Here is an 18,044-nt window from a genome sequence, read left to right as displayed (position 1 = left end):
GTATTTGTAAAGTATGTCATTTCTAATCCTTCCAATCCAGCAAAATTTATTCCCCATTTAAAGACATAGACACTGGGGCCATGTGACCTGCTCAAGGCCACATGCCAGACTGTGGCAGAGTGAGGTTTGGAATGTGGGTCAGTCTGACTGTAAAATAAAGAGAATTTCTTTTTCTTTTTCTTTTTTTTTTTTGAGTTTGTTTATTTAGTTTGACAGAGAGGCAGGGAAGGGCAGAGAGAAAGGAAGAGAGAAGGAATCCCAAGCAGCCTCTGCACTGTCAGCACAGAGCCTGATGTGGGGCTTGAACTCCTGAACTGTGAGATCATGACCTGAGCCAAAACCGAGAGTCGGACCCTTAACCGACTGAGCCACCCAGGTGCCGCAAGTCAGGAGAATTTCTAGTCTATCATGTTGCCGCTCAGTACTGGAAATGAGAGCAGATAAAAATCACTGAGTGGTTCATTTAAAATATACTCATTCTACATGCAGACAATTGTTGTTTTAAGGAAAGGGTAGAAGAAAAAGAGATCACATTTTGGCATGCAAAGGCAAAACAATAAATATTCTTTTACCGGTTCCTGAATCCCATTGCAGCTTCTTCAAAGCAAGTGAATTTATGCATGTTGACACAGCTCTGACTTTAAAATCTTCTTTGGCTCCATTTTCAGCTTCTTCCCCTTGACACAACCAGTCCCATGACCTCCCTCTGTCAGGCTCTGAGAATCTGCCTAAAGTTGTTATATAGCAGTTACTCTTAAGATGTGCATTGTAGATGATAATTCACTCCTCCCCACTAAGTCATACGTTTCTTCTGGTTTTATATGTATTGCGTGGCATATCACCATGTTAATCATAAAAGTCTAACACTCTAAGGATATATTGATGTTACTATTTTCCAAATATGTTCATTGTGTCAGGAAGTTTTTTTTTAGTCTTAACTTGCATATTCTCAAAATTATTTACAAATATATAGTTTTCTCGTTTTTGTCTGAAATAGATTTGGTTTCAATCTAAGTATACCAGTTGACATTAAAACCCCACAAGTGAACATTAACACCTTTTTAAAAAAAAATTTTTAACATTTATTCACTCTTGAGAGACAGAAACAGACCATGAGCGGGGGAGGGACAGAGAGCGAGGGAGACATAGAATCTGAAGCAGGCTTCAGGCTCTGAGCTGTCAGCACAGAGCCCAACGCAGGGCTCGAACTCATAGACCGTGAGAGCATGACCTGAGCCGAAGTCAGACGCTTAACCCACTGAGTCACCCAGGTGCCCCTAACACATATTATTTTAAACATGCTTCCTTAAAAAAAAAAAACAAAAACACACCAGTTTATTGCATTTTGGTTATTTGCAATTAATCAAAAATATAAACTTCACATTATTATGCCTGTGCAAAACAGAAAATCATACTGCAATGTAAGATACCTGCCAAATGAGAAGAATAAAGCTAAAAGAACATTCTGCTGTTGTTACAAAGTAAAGGTAAGATTATTGACTGGGTCAACCTGACCTCACGTGCCTCCTGCTGCGGTATACGGAGAAGGACCCAACATTCTTTCTGAGGTCTTCTTGCCAAAAATGCACAACCTTCCTCTAATCATGATGAAACATCAGACCAATTCAAACTAAGGGACCTTCCACAAAATGAATTGCCCATGTTCTTCAAAAAATGTCAAGGTCAAGAAATACAAAGAAAAGCTGAGGAACTGAACTGTTACAGATGAAAAGAAACTAAGAATATATAACAACTAAATCGCAATGTGTGATTCTGGACTGGATCCTGGAGCAGGAAAGAAAAATAGCCATAGGAGACATTATTGGAACAATTGACAAAAGTGGAACGAGGACTGTGGAAATAGCTTTGTAGCAATGTTCAATTTCCTGACTTTGATCAGTGCACTGTGGTTGCGTAACAGAACGTCCTTGTTCTTAGGAATTACACCCTGAAGCCTTTTGGGTAAAGGGGCATAATGTCTCTGACAAACTCTTGGTTTGGAAAAAAAAATTACATATGCATGTATAGATACGTGTATGCATATATATATGCAGAGAAAGAGAGAGACGATAAAGCAAATGGGATAAAGTATCCATGATGGTTGAAACTGGGTAAAGATAAACAAGAGCTCCTTGTACTCTTTCTGCAACTTTTCTGTTAAAATTATTATCAAAATAAGGTTATCAAATGGTGACTGCACAGAAAACAGAATGTTAAAAAGAAGAAGGACAAAAACCTCATGCTCCTGAGGCATATATGACACAGCAGTGTCTAAGACATGCTTGAATCTCTTGGCAACAGGCAGGCTTGACTTAAGGGAAACAGTCTGCCTTTTCAAGTGCAGGGGTGAGGAAAACAGGAAGGTCTCCTTTTTGATACTTTCAGCCCATTGCTCACAGATTTAATCAAAATCCCCAATAGGTCCGTGCCCTATCCAGCCACTCTACCAGGCCTCCAGGTCCTAGCTCACCTTCACTGCCAACTTTGACACCCGTATGACCTCAGCTCAAAGCCTACCTCATCCTGGGAGGAGTTGGGCTTCTGGGTGGAAGATTTCGGCCAATGCCCTGTGTCAGTTCCTTGATCTCAGCTTCAGTAATTGTGGATACCTGGAGCAGGGCAGGAGAGAAGGCAGCGTCACATACAGGTCATGGGCCACTCAGAATATGTGTGCTGTGCCCATTCTCTGACCACATCAGGACCTTGGATGTGAGTCCCTGGACCACCCTATCTCCTCCTCACTCTCTCACTCACCTCCTTTCCATTCTCTCTCTGTGGTTGGTCCTCTCACCGTCAAGTCCTCAAGTCCTAGTCCTCTGTCCCTGCACACTCGAAACCCTGGATCAATCCAGCTTCTTTCCTCTGCCTGTCCTTCCCACCTGTTGCTCAGGATGAGGACAGCCTCACATTGGTGATGAATGGTATACAAACACACACGTATGTGTAAGCATGTACATGCGTATGTGTGTGTATTCTTTTTCCCCCAACATGCCTGGGATTTCACTATATTCGGCAATCTTTGTTCACTTTTTCTGGTTCTTTTACTACTTCGTCTTTCTTTGTTATTTTACATCTTTCAAAACGTTTTCCTGTGTCTGCCAGGACATCACTGTCTTTGGGTTTCTGCTACTTCTTTGACTTCAAAACTACATCTTTCCAAGCTAAGTAAATTCATTAATTTGTGTCAACTCACTATTAGTTTCAAAGGGGTATTGTGCTATTTGAAAACCAATGCTGAATTTATCAATATAAATGAGCATTCTTCAAAATTTTTCTTAGTTTTTATAGCCAATTTACAAAACCCTATTATAATTAAAATCTTCTGCATATTGATTCATGTTAGAATAATGTAGGAAATTATTATTATTGGCTTGAATCATGAAAAGTGTCAATTTTAACAAAAATTCTTCTATCTGTCTAGTTAAATCCCAAATAAGCTTTTCCTTTCCTTGGAGCTTCAAATTTATCTTGTTCATATGCAGTGTAATATCTATGGGAAAACATGTAAATCATATCGCCATTTTTTATTAATGAATATTTAGCAAGCATTCCTTTTCTTTCAAGAAAATCTAGACTTGCAGTCAACAGCACAGTAAAAGTTTTAAAACTCTCTGTGGCTCAACCAACGAGCACTGGCAACAAACACAACATCATTAAAATCATTGTCTACTTCTTTCAACAGTTCCAAAACCACTGGTGATGAGTCAAAGCATTTACACGTATATGTTGAACAGTTTTAACAACTGCTTCCATGATGCTTTTCATACAGTCTGTTTCAGAGAACTGAGCAATTTAAAACTGGTTTTCTTTTATGCACAAAAAATCCAAACCATTGTCAAGCTGACCAAAGTTACAAGTTCAGAACTTGTTATCATTGTTAAAACAATTTTCACTGAATGTTCAATTTTGAATGCAGGCAACTAATTTTATTGATTCTTTCTTGACTATTCTCATCAAATTCGCTCTGTATTTGCCAAAAATGTCCCGTATTACTGTCCATTTTATTATCTTTTTTCAGTTTTTACACAACAAAACAACAAACCGCTTTTGTTTTGTTCTCCTGCAGCAAATTACATGACACTTAAAACATACTGTCTTCTAATTTCTTTGTGCTTTTTAAAGTTTATTTATTCTGAGAGAGAGAAAGAGAGACAGAGAACACAAGTGGGGGAAGAGCAGAGAGAGTGGGAGAGAGAGGATCGCAAGCAGGCTCCATGCCATCAGTGCAAAGCCCAACTCAGGGCTTGATCCCATGAACCGTGAAATGGTGGCCTGAGCCGAAATCAAGAGTTGGATGCTTTACTGACTGAGCCACCCAGGTGCCCCTAATCTCTTTCTTTTTTCCTTCTTCTAGCACATTACTAGTATCTACATCTCTACTCAATTCTCCCTCAGGGATATGCCTTCATTTTAAACTTAAAAATTAGTCCATACTTCTTATTTTAAAAATAGTTTAATTCCATCGTAGTTTAAAGCATAAATATTTCAGTGTAGTTACCAATTATGATTCACGAATGTATCCGTGTAAGTGGTACATTCTGTATAAAAGGTTCAAGTAAACACCTTTCAATGTTATATTAGTACATAGGAAGTTACTGAATTATTGAATTTACTCAATCTTCTGATCCTAACTAGAGTGATAATGTGTTTATGTGTAATACTGGAGATGACTCACCTACTAAAGCCAGGAAGTACAGTGCAGTGATATCTATGAGTTGCAACAGTTTAAGGGAAATATCGTCCTACTGAAAGAATAGAATTGAATGGGCTTTTGGCGACTGTGAGGTTCGCAAGATTCCTGCTGAGCCGAGAACGTAGATCACCTTCCACTCCACTTCGACTTTTCCCCGAAACCTTTGAATAAAATGGTTTGATCCCCACCCCCAAAAAGAATAGAATGGAACGGAATGGAAAAATAGTTTACACTATTTCAATTTTAAAATAAAATTTAGGGGCACCTGGGTGGCTCAGTTCATTAGGTGTCCAACTCTTGATTTCCACTCAGGTCATGATCTCTTGGATTGTGAGATCGAGCCCCACATGGGGCTCTGCATTGACAGTGCAGAGCCTGCTTGGGATTCTGTGCCTCTCTTTCTGTCTCAAAGTAAATAAATAATTTCTAAATTTAATTAATTTAAATTTAATTAATTTAAAATTAAAATTAATCTAAAATTAATAAATTTAATTAAAATTAAAATTAATCTAAAATTAATAAATTTAATTAAAATTAAAATTAATCTAAAATTAATAAATTTAATTTCTAAAAAATTATAAAAAAATAAATTACAATTTAAAACATTTCCTGAACACATGGTAAGAAAAGCTGAAAAACAGCCTAGTTATTCTGGAGAAGACCCCAAACATTTAAGAATGGGTAATATTTCTGAAAATGGGTGTGAAGGTAAAAAAAAAGAAACAGAAGGAACAAATGAATATCCATTTAAGGAATATTTAGAGCCCCTAAAACTTTCCTTGTCTCAGCTAGATAGAAGGCTTCCATGTCTATTCTCACCCCAGCAGAAGTTTGGGGTTTATTCTTTGGAGAGGTCCCTGAACTATAGGATGCCAGGCATACACCCTAACCCTAGCCCTAACCCTAGCCCTAACCCCTAACCCCTAATCCCTAACCCTAATCCTAACCCTCTGGAGAGGTCTCTGTACTACAGGATACCAGGCACAGACCCTCACCCTGGCACATACCCTAACCCTAACCCTAGATCTGAGGGGGCAAAAAAGAGAGAGAGAGAGAGAGAGAAGATGTGGTATATATATTCAATGGAATATTACTCAGCCATAAAAAAGAGTGAAGGGGCACCTGGATGGCTCAGTCGGTTTAGCGTGGAACTCTTGATTGTGGCTCAGGTCATGATCTTACGGTTGTGGTGGGATCAGGCTCCGTGTCATGCTCTGTGCTGTGCGTGGAGTCTGCTTGGTCTCTCTCTGCCCCTTCCCCTCTCCCTCCCTCTCTCTCAATAAATAAACATTTAAAAAATATCTGTAAAAAAAAAAAAAAGAATGAAATCTTGCCATTTGCAACACCATGGATAGAGCTAGAGAGAGAATATAATTGTAAGTGAAATATGTCAGTCAGAGAAAGACAAATACCATATGATTTCACTGATATATGGAATTTAAGAAACAAACGAGGAAAGGGAAAAAAAAAAAGAGAGGCAAACCAAGAAACCGACTCTTAACTATACAGAACAAACTGATGGTTACCAGAGGGGAGGTGGTGGGGGATGGGCGAAATAAGTGGTGAGGACTAAGGAGTGGCCTTGTCATCATGAGCACCAAGTGTTGTGTGGAAATGTTGAATCACTATATTGTATGCCTAAAACTAATATTACACTGTATGTTATCTAACCAGAATTTATATAAAAACTTAAAAATTTAATTTAATTTAATTTAAAAAATTAAAACAGTATGGAGGTTCTTCAAAAAATTAAAAATAGAGGGGCACCTGGGTGGCTCAATTCGTTAAGCATCCGACTTCGGCTCAGGTCATGATGGCATGGTCCATGGGATTGAGCCCCATGTCAGGCTCTGTGCTGACAGCTTGGAGCTTTGAGCCTGCTTCAGATTCTGTGTCTCCCTCTCTCTCTGACCCTTCCCCACTCATGCTCTCTGTCTCAAAAATTAAAAAAAAATAAAATTAAAAATTAAAAAAAATTAAAAATAGAGTTACTACATGATTCAGTAATTCCATTACTGAATATTTATCCAAAGAAACTGAAAAAACAAATTTGAAAAGATATGTACACTCTTATTTATTACAGAATTATTTATAATAGCCAAGATAGGGAAGCAACCCAAGCATCTATCAATTGATGAACGGATAAAGATGTGGCATATATACAATGAAATAGTACTCAGTCATAAAAAAGAATGATATCTTGCCATATGTAACACCATGGATTTATCTAGAGGGTATAATTCTAAGTGAAATAAGTCAATCAGAAAAAAGCATACAATTTCACTCATATGTGAAATTTAAGAAACAAAACAAATGAACAAAGAGAAAAAGGGACTAACCAAAACCAAAACCAACAAACAAAAAAACCCCCAGAGTGTTAACTCTAGAAAAGAAATTGATGGTACCAGAGGGCAGGTGAGTGGAGGGATGAATGACATAAAGGGGACTAAGATGGGACACCTGGGTGGCTCAGTCAGGTAAGTGTCCAGCTTTGGCTCAGGTCATGATCTCACGGTTTGTGATACAAGCCCTGCATCAGGCTGTATGCTGACAGCTCAGAGCCTGGAGCCTGCTTCAGATTCTGTGTCTCCCTCTCTCTCTTTCCTCCTCCTCTCACACTCTGTCTCACTCTCTCTCTCAAAAATAAATAAAGATTAAAAAAATTAAAAACCAAAGGGGACTAAGAGTACACTTATCATGATGAGCACTGAGAATGTATAGAACTGTTGAATCATATTGTACACCTATAATTAATATAACACTGTATGTTAATTATACTTGAACAAAAATCAATCAATCATTTATGGTGAGAGGCACATGCACGATAAAAAAAAAAAAAAAAACAAAACAACTCAGGTTGTCAGTTGCACTAGCCCTTCAAGTGCACAGCAGCCACATACGGCTAGTGGCTACTATGTTGAATAGTGTAGATCTAGAGAAATGGAACTTTAATTTACTAATTACTATTGATAGGGCCCAGATTCCATGAAATTACATATATACATGTTAACTTGTAGAAAAGATGGATTAGACTGTGCATGATTTTTTCTGTCTAGCAGAACTGTAAATGATTTCCCCTGGTAAAAATGACAATACTAATAGTTGCATTTGTATCTAACTTTGTAGCTTAGTTGGCAATTTTATTCCAACATTCTCTCTTTCCATATAGTGCTTCCCTTAACTTTGAAATCATAGGAGAATATTTGTTGATGCAGAAACATATTCACAGAGTATTGTTAAGTGAGAAAAAGCAGGTCACAAAAGAGAATATACAGATTGGTTCTATTTTTGTGTATTTTAAAATGTATATGTTCTAGAAAAATAAGCATATAAACAAAGATGTTTACCATTATGTATGGGTGGACCTATGCATGATTTGTAAATACTTTTCTTTTTTGACTTTCATTTTTAACTTTTTTGGGGGGCAGTTATTTTATTTTATTTTATTTTATTTTATTTTATTTTATTTTTTTGGATCTCTACACTCATCATGGGGCGTGAACTTATAACCCTGAGATCAAGAGTTGTATGCTCCTCCGATCAAGCCAACCAGGCACCCTGTCTTAATTTTTTTTCTGTCTTCATTTTTAAATTTTATTCTTTTTCTTTTTTATTTTGAGAGAGAGAGAGAGCGTGTGTGGGGGAGAGGGGCAGAGAGAGAGAGAGAATCTTAAGCACACTCCACCTCAATGTGGAGCCCGACTTATGGCTCGATCCCATGACCCTGGGATTATGACCTGAGCAGAAAACAAGAGTTGGATGTTCAACCAACTGAGCCACCCCGGTGCCCCTCCAACTGTGTTTATTTTTATTTTATTTATTTATTTATTTATTTATTAAATGTTTATTTATGTTTGAGAGACAAAGAGAGAGAGAGAGAGAGACAGAGCACGAGCGGGGGAGGGATAGAGAGAGGAGGAGACACAGAATCTGAAGTGGCCTCCAGGCTCCGAGCTGTCAACACAGACCCCAACACGGGGCTCAGACCCACGAACCGTGAGATCATGACCTGAGCCGAAGTCCGTCACTTAACCAACTGAGCCATCCAGGTGCTTCTCCAACTGTCTTCATTTTTAAAACTACAATTTACACTAAGAAAAATCTCATAAAAGCATTTTACAATTTTAACTCAGGTTAACTGCAGGAGGCCTTTTCTCACCCTTCTCTTCCCTGTTCCTATAAAAGTGCACTACTCTGAAACAGTTTAGCAACACTGGTTACCCCAGGTACTTGTCAGCTAATTCAAGTAATCCTTTTAAAAAATGATGATGGGGGCACCTGGGTGGCTCAGTCGGTTAAGGGGCCGACTTCGGCTCAGGTCATGATCTCGCGGTCCGTGAGTTCGAGCCCCGCGGTCCGTGAGTTCGAGCCCTGCATCGGGCTCTGGGCTGACAGCTCAGAGCCTGGAGCCTGTTTCAGATTCTGTGTCTCCCTCTCCCTCTGACCCTCCCCCATTCATGCTCTGTCTCTCTCTCTCTCTGTCTCAAAAATAAATAAAACGTTAAAAAAATTAAAAAAAATAAAAAATGATGATGGTGATGACGTTGATAAATATGTATACAAGACTGTGGTGTCTTCCACCTGTCTTTTCTAGAATTGTGATATGTTCTTTGTGCTGCTTGCTGAGATGCTGTGGTTTTTTTTTTTTTTTTTTTTTTTTTGCACTTCCCCAGGAATAATACTTCGATGCGTCTAAACTGTGAATACATGGACAATGTATTATAATAAATACATTATAAATACAACAACAAACCCAGTGCATATTTCTATCAGTGTCTGCCCCCTCTCAAGTTTTATAATTCACTGTTTAGGTTTCTTTCCGTCTAGCCTGTGAGCCCTTGAAGCAGGGGCTGTATTTTATTAACCTTTGTGATTCAACGCCTACAGTAATTCCTGGCATCTAACAGGACAGTGGGCAGGCTATAAATCTATAAGGTATGAATGAAAGAATGAGAATCCCCATGTATTCACTTATGCGTGTATGCACACACTCAACCCCTACTAAGTGCCATCCTAGGCGCCAGAGATATAGCCGTAAACATTTGTGTTTTTAAAATTTTTAAAAGTGTATTTATTTTGAAAGAAAGAGAAACAGTGCATACACAAGCAGGGGAGGGGCAGAGAAAGAGAGAGAGAGAGAGAGAGAGAGAGAGAGAGAGAGAATCCCAAACAGGCTCCATGCCATCAGTGCAGAGCCCAATGTAGGGCTCATAAACCATGAGATCATGACCTGAGCTAAAATCAAGAGTCAGATGCTTAACTGACTGAGCCACCCAGGTGTCCCTAGCCATGAATGTTTGTAAGTTTGGAATATAAAAGGACTGTGATTTAATTGCTTGAATATGATCAGACGATATATTTAAAAGCAGAAATCAAAAGACTTAACCAAGAAAGCAACATGAACAGACTAATTTTACATGGTGGGACCTTTGTCCTAACTAGGAAACAACTGTGTTACTCTGAAAGTGATAAGCAGTGTCCTTAATAGACTTCTTTCTCACTGGGCTTCCTATCCGAGCTCCTTATGAAAAGCCTAAAATAAAAAGACTGCTCTTTCTTCTTTTCTTTTTCCAAATCTCATGATTTGGGATCAGAATCACAAGTTGGAAAACCTACAGTTTGTAGCATTCTGTTTCAAGCACAGACTCTGTTGAACTACAAATAGAATTAAGTGTTTTCATCACAGCTGGGTTTCCACCTTCTCTGAAAGCTGTGGAGTCCACCTGCTGGGTAATCAGTCAATAGGTGCTAGCTTTCTCTCTGTATTCCTATGGTATTAAGGAAGGCATTTCCACAGAGAAAAATGTAACTCTGAAGTAGGGTCCCTCGATTGTAGTTATGGTGGACTTAAGTTCATGTATCAAGACTTACTAAAGAAAAAAGATAAGACACCCCACAGATTACTGAATAATTATAATGGAGTGATTTGGTACATGAGACCTTAACCAAATGATCCAAATTTTCATTAATGATAATGGGGCAAACTGACATCAAGTGTCTCATGATATGGTGCCATGGTTGCTGGTTATCCATTGCTGAATTTAGTGGCTTAAAATAACAATTTAGGGGATCTTAAAATTGAATACAACAAATAAACAGAAGCACTTTCCAAATGCATAACATAGTCACATCGGGGAAGGAGGCATTTTGATACCCAGAATTTGGACCACAAGCTCTCAAGGCTAAAGGGAAAATGAACTCTTAACAAATATTGAACTCTAGTAAGAAAGCTTTTTTAGCATAGGCATGAGATCACAATTCTGAAACTACTGTCTATGCATTCTAGGATTGACTGAATAAGTCAATATATTGTGAATGATGAGATCCAGATTTTCATTGTTGGAGAAGGTAGTTACAATTATGGAACTGCTGTGTTGGATTGGAACCAGAAGTATCAGTTTTAATACGCAGAGACAGCTAGATATAGAAATGGTATAGATATGTGTGAATGTTACGTATGTATTCAATACACATGTGTTATATATGATACATATGTATATGTACATACATGTATCTATTTCCCAGTTTTGTCTGCTGAGAGGGTCTAGAAGTAATCAAATCCCAACAAAATTAAACATACCCAGAACCCAGATCTTGGTTTCTAAATAACATTCTCCACTAAAAAGAACCTGGGATCCTTGGAGAAACAGCTGATTTTAGGACTGGAGCAAGGAAAATAACAGGATAAGCCTGGATCATCTTGTGCTAAAAAGTAAGGAAGTGCTCAAGACATGGTGGGGACATGTTAAAAGGTCACAGAAGCCAGTTTGAAAAACTCTGGAACAATTTGAGCATAAATGTAAATAACACTAAGGGTTATAATTTATTTTTTAGTGTTTTTTTTAAGTTTTATTTTTTAGAGAGAGAGAAAGATCTCTTGCGCGAGTGGGGGAGGGGCAGAGACAGAGAATCCCAGGCAGGCTCTGCACTGTCAGTGCAGAGTCTGATGCGGGGCTCAAACCCATGAACCGAGCCGTGAGACCACGAACTGAGCCATAGTTGGATGCTTAACCGACTGAGGCACCCAGGTGCCCCAAGGGTTATAATTTATTGAATAAAGTAAGAATCTATGAGTACACATTTAAATGAATGAACAACAAACCCAAGCAAATAAATAAGAGGAGAAAATCTTCCCTACTATAGCAAGCCAAATAATAAATGTAAAGGAATGATGGAAATATAAAAATCACAATTTGGCCATATGGCCACTGTTATAATAATAACTGATGTAGGCAATAAGTCCTGGGGTGCCTGGCTGGTTCAGTGGGTAGAGCACATGACTATTGATCTTGAGGTTGTGAGTGTGAGCCCCAGGTTGGGTGTAGAGATTACTTAAAGGTAAAATCTTAAAAAAAAAAAAAAAATCCTCAGTGAGTCCTAAAACCAGCAGGAGAAAGTTTGGATAGTAACAGGATATTTACTGAGTATCAAGGTATCTCTTTAAACAAAATTTATTAATTAGAAAGGTGAAAGCAGTAACTTTACTCACTGGCAGATACCAGCCTGAACCAGCCTCACAGGCCTCACGGGCATGCCAGCCCGAAATGCATGCTCTGAATCTAACCATGAGGAACACGAGACAAACTGCAAATGAAGGCCATCTGCAAAATAACTGTCCTGAGCTTTTCGAAAAATGTCAGGGTCATGAAATACAAAGACTCAGAAAGTGTTTCAGATTTAAAAAGTCTAAAGAGGCAAGATAACTGAAGGCAACTGCATATCTTGGAATTTTAGAGGCTTTGTTTTCTGCTATAAAAGACATTATTAGGACAGTTGATGAAATCTTAATCCAGTATAGAGATTAGGCTATAGCATTGTATAAATGTTAATTGTTTTTTAAACTGTATATGGTTACATAAGATAATTTCTTATTTTTATGAAATACAGACTGAAATATTTAAGGATAAAGGAGCATCATACTACTGCTAACTCTTAGTTCAGAAACAACTATGGGAATGCAGACTGGTGCAGCCACTCTGGAAAACAGTATGGAGGTTCCTCAAAAAATTAAAAATAGAATGACCCTACGACCCAGCAATTGCACTACTAGGCATACTCCAAGGGATACAGGTGTGCTGTTTCAAAGGGGCACATGCACCCCCATGTTTATAGCAACACTATTAACAATAGCCAAAGTATGGAAAGAGCCCAAATGTCCATCAATAGATGAATGGATAAAAAAGATGTGGTATAGGGGTGCCTGGGTGGCTCAGTCGGTTGAGCTTCTGACTTTGGCTCGGGTCATGATCTCATGGTCTGTGAGTTCGAGCCCCACGTTGGGTTCTGTGCTGACAGCTCAGAGCCTGGAGCCTGCTTCACATTCTGTGTCTCCCTCTCTCTCTGACCCTCCCCCCGTTCATGCTCTGTCTCTCTCTGTCTCAAAAATAAATAAACACTAAACAAAATTAAAAATAAATAAAAATAAAAAAAGAAGATGTGGTATATACACATAATGGAGTGTTACTCAGCAATCAAAAAGAATGAAATCTTGCCATTTGCAACTATGTGGATGGAACTAGAAGGTATTAAACTAAGCGAAATTAGTCAGAGAAAGACAAATATCATATGACTTCACTCATATGAGGACTTTAAGAGACAAAACAGATGAACATAAGGGAAGGGAAGCAAAAATAATATAAAAACAGGGAGGGGGACAAAACAGAAGAGACTCTTAAATATGGAGAACAAACTGAGGGTTATTGGAGGGGTTGTGGGAGGGGGGATGGGCTCAATGGGTAAGGGGCATTAAGGAATCTACTCCTGAAATCATTGTTGCACTATATGCTAACTAACTTGGATGTAAATTTAAAAAATAAATAAAAATTAAAAAAAGAAAAGAAACAACTAGGGGGAAAAAAAAAGAAACAACGAGGGAGGGAGAGAGATACCGATAGAGTAGATCAATGATAGAGACTAAAAGAGGAATAAAGCAGATATAGCAAAGTATTAACATTTGGTGACTCTAGACTTTTTGGAATTCATTGTACTACTCCTGCAACTTTTCTGTAAGCTTAAAATTATGTCAATAAATTATATATATATACATATATATGTGTGTGTGTGTGTGTGTGTGTGTGTGTGTGTGTGTATTATTTCTTGATTATATATAGAGAAAGACAGAGATATAAAACTACCTCTTGTGTGAATTGACTGGGCTCAGTTCAGGAATTCTTGTTTAGGGTCTCATATGGAAGAGTCACTACATGGTCCTTTATTGTATACTGAGTTGGGAGAAAAATAGCTATAAAGGACATTTGAAGGACAACTGGGGAAATGTGAATGTGATCTATATACTAGATAATATTGTTGCATTGTTAAGTTTCTTGGATATGATAATAATATTGTGACTTTGGAGCAAAATATCCCTACTCTCAAGAGATACAGGCTAAAATGTTATATTCCAGGGGTGGCTGGCTGGCTCAGTTGGTGGAGCATGCAACTCTTGATCTTGGAGTTGTGAGTTCGAGCCCCACGTTGGATGTTAGAGATTACTTAAAAATAAAAAAATCTTAAAAAAAATATAAATGAAATAAAATATTATATTTCAGGATAAAATATAATGTTTGCCTGTGCTCCTGGTTGGCTCAGTCAGTTAAGCACCTGACTCTTGATTTGGGCTCAGGTCGTGATCTCACAGTTCATGGGTTCGAGCCCTGCATCGGGTTCTGAGCTGACAGTGTGGAGTCTGCTTGGAATTTTCTCTCTCCCTTTCTCTCTGCCCCTCTCCTGCTTGCTTTCTCTCAATCTCAAAATAAATAAATAAACTTAAAAAATTTTTAAAAATAACATCTACAAATTATTTTCAAGTAATTTAGCAAAAATAATATGAATAAACTTAAATACATACATGTGGAGGTATTGGGAAAGAGAGAATGTGGTAAAATAATTGTCAATCTTGGTGAGTGGTATAGGGCATTTATTTTACTATTTCAAATTTTTCTGTAGATAAAAAACTTCTCAAAATAAAGAGAGATACAAATAAAACAAAAGCATATCTTGGAAACATTTGCCCCATTACTGTACTTATTTATGTGATCCATACATATCTCATAGAATGTCAGAATTCATCCAGTCCAATGTTTATCAAGCTATGAGCTGCAATTTAATCTTTGGTCATAAATAGCAGGTAACTGGCCAGGATTTCTTTGAATGGAATGGAATGTCATAGAAAAAAAAGTTATCAGTGGGCCTCATCACTTACTAAGAGAAGTCAGTTTAGGGGCACCTGGGTGATTCCACTGGTTAAGAGTCCAAATCTTGATTTCAGCTCATGTCTTGATCTTGGGGTCAAGAGCTCAAGCCCCACATTGGGCTCCGTGTGGAGCATACTTAAAAAAAAGAGGAAGAAGAAGAAGAAGGAGAAGGAGAAGAAGAGGAAGAAAAATTAAAAAAAGAGAGAGGTCAGTTTGGGGAAACTTTTCTTTGAATCACATATATGCATATGCATGCATGTGTGTGCTAATGAAAAAAGATATTTCTTCCTGTTGGTGGTACTCAAAATGATTTGAAAGACACAGCTGCTCAGGATCTTGGAATAACAACAGTTCACTTCAAGGCTAGGTATTTTGTTCTTTATCAGGACATTTTTAAATACCATTTTAAATATTATTTTAAATATTTAATATTTTAAATATTATCTTTTTAAATATTATTATTATTATTTTATTGTTATTATTATTGTTGTTCAAATGTCCAAAATTTCAGAGATACAATTAAATGAGCCTATGTGTAGCACATGAGTAGCACAAGAATTAAAGAATTACATATTACATACTCAAGAAGCAGATACTAGTACATTTAATAATCTAATACATGATAAAGGAGGCATTGTAAATCAATGGTAGAGACATGAATTCAATAAGTTGTTTGGGCACATTTAGTCAATTCTTTGGTTTAAAAAATATTTTACAGCTTTACTCCACACCCTACAAAATGTATTTTTTAAAAATAACCAGAATACAGCTCAGGTGAATTTGCATCCCAAACCTATAGTCACATTATTCCTTTTTCTATATTGAGATATAATTGACATATGACATTATATTAGTTTCAGGCCTACAACATAATGATTTGATATTTGTATATATCATTTATCTACTCATTGGCATTTATTCAAAAATTAATTGTGTTGGGGCGCCTGGGTGGTGCAGTCGGTTAAGCGTCCGACTTCAGCCAGGTCACGATCTCGCGGTCCGGGAGTTCGAGCCCCGCGTCAGGCTCTGGGCTGATGGCTCAGAGCCTGGAGCCTGTTTCTGATTCTGTGTCTCCCTCTCTCTCTGCCCCTCCCCCGTTCATGCTCTGTCTCTCTCTGTCCCAAAAATAAATAAACGTTGAAAAAATCTTAAAAAAAAAAAAAAATTAATTGTGTCATATTTCTTGTTCTTAGTATGGTGGCAGCATAATTCATTGAGATACTAAGTTGAAAATCGTTCTTATAAACCCCCTTCCCCAAGGGCCTTTGCACCAAGCAGGCCTTAGGGACCAGGAACACTGAGCAGAAAGCAGAAATGGTCTTTGTGGCAACATGGATGGACCTAGAGGGTATTATGTTAAGTGAAGTAAGTCAGACAGACAAAGACAAATACCATATGATTTAGCTTATTTGTGGAATATAAGGAACAAAATAAATGAACAAAGAAAACAAACAAACCCTATAATACTCTTAAATACAGAGAACAAGCTAGTGGTTGCCAGAGGGGAGGTGGGTGGAGGGAGATGGCAAAATAGATGAAGGGGATTAAGAGGTACAAATTTGCAGTTATAAAACAAGTCACAAAGGTGAAAAGTATAGCATAGGGAATATAGTTAATAATATTGTAATAACACTGCTTGGTGATAGATGGTGACCACACTTATTATGGCAAGCACTGAATAACGTATAAAAATGTTGTATCAGGGGCACTTGGTTGGCTCAGTTAAGTGTCCAACTCTTGATTTTAGCTCAGGTCATGATCCCAGGGTCATGGGATCGAGCCCTCTGTCTGGCTCCACACTGAGTGTGGAACCTGCTTAAGATTCTCTCTCTTCCCCTCTGCCTCTCTCCCCTGCTCCCTCCCCTGCTCTCTCTCTCTCTCTCTCTCTTTCTCTCTCTCTCATACATACATATATATATACATACACGTACATATGTATGTATATACACAGAATTGTTGAATCAATATGCTGTATGCATGAGACTAATGTAACATTATATGTTAATTATACTTCAATTTTTAAAAAAGCTGAAATGGTTTAAGGGCAACTTTTCCAAGTGTTTTTTTTTTAACTCCAAGTTCCTTAAGGGAAGTGTGCTGATTTGAGAGAGGCCAACTGCATAGACTCCATCAACAGTTTTCTTTGAATTAATTTTATTTGAACTCATTTTACATATTGCAGATAAAAGTGAATCTTTAAAGATTCACTTTAAAGACTACCTTTAAAGTGAAGAGATTGGACTAACCCAGGGGTTCTCAACCTGGGGTTTAGCAGATCAGTGAATCTGAGAGAAAAACATTTCCTCTTCATTTTCAGTGATTTCTAACAAAAGTGTCTCCTTCAACTACAAATGTAAGTATCAAACCACAGTCCTGTTAGCAGGTCCTGTGACGTGTCACCAATAGAAATCACAAATACATTTATATCACATGACTGCTGCAGATATCAAAATATTGTTTATGCTCACTGCTACTTCAAAATCATGGTAGTTATCAGACTGCTGTTATATCTTGTATTTAGTACATTAAATGAAGAAGTACATATAGCAGTATTCCTATGTCTGATGTTTTATGCATTCAAAAACATTATTATGGGGTTCCTGGCTGGCTCAGTCGGTGGAGCATGTGACTTTTGATCTTGGGTTGTAAGTTCGAGTCCCACAATAGATGTAGAGATTACTTAGAAATAAAATCTTTTTTTATTTTTTTAAAAAAGCATTATTCTAGAAGCCAGATTGAAAGGGCCCCTGGGTCAAAAAAGTAGTTAGAGCCTCTGAACTGGATACTCTGGTTTTGAATGTTCACATTGGTATGTACACATGATCTCTATCTGTCCCTCTGGGAAAATGGCCCATAACTTAGATAAATATCTCTGTGACAAGGTTACACTGACATTTTCATCATTCCATATCTCATACCAAATGCAACCTAGTCCACAAGACAAAATGCCCAAGACTTTAAACTCAACCTTCCACGCAAACCTTTCTATTCAATTATTCTCTAACACTTTCACAGCAAAGTGTAGGAAAACAGCATCAGAAACGGAACCAGAAACCTATGTCTTCTAGTTCTGCTGCCTGATCCTGGGAAAGTCATGTAACTTCTCTAAACTTCATCTATAAACACATTAAGATAATCTGCATCCCTGCCTCCTACTC

General features: G+C 37.7%; 1 protein-coding gene across 10 annotated transcripts in view; it reads right to left on the bottom strand.

Moving 5' to 3' along the window:
* Nucleotides 1–18,044, bottom strand: part of MBTPS2 (membrane bound transcription factor peptidase, site 2) — a 103,977-nt gene that overhangs the window by 8,119 nt on the left and 77,814 nt on the right. For 9 of the 10 annotated variants that reach the window (XM_045471826.1, XM_045471824.1, XM_045471819.1 and 6 more), the window contains 2 exons: nt 2,518–2,609; nt 573–728 (listed from right to left, as the gene is read on the bottom strand). The gene's annotated coding sequence lies outside the window, so the exon portion shown is untranslated. The remainder of the gene's footprint in view (nt 1–572; nt 729–2,517; nt 2,610–18,044) is intronic. The other variant, XM_045471816.1, reaches the window with a different exon arrangement.

The sequence above is a fragment of the Leopardus geoffroyi genome, chromosome X (genome assembly GCF_018350155.1).
Source record: "Leopardus geoffroyi isolate Oge1 chromosome X, O.geoffroyi_Oge1_pat1.0, whole genome shotgun sequence".
Lineage (NCBI taxonomy): Eukaryota > Metazoa > Chordata > Mammalia > Carnivora > Felidae > Leopardus > Leopardus geoffroyi.
The sequence above is the reverse complement of the archived record's forward strand: the minus strand, read 5'-3'. Positions and strand labels throughout refer to the sequence as shown.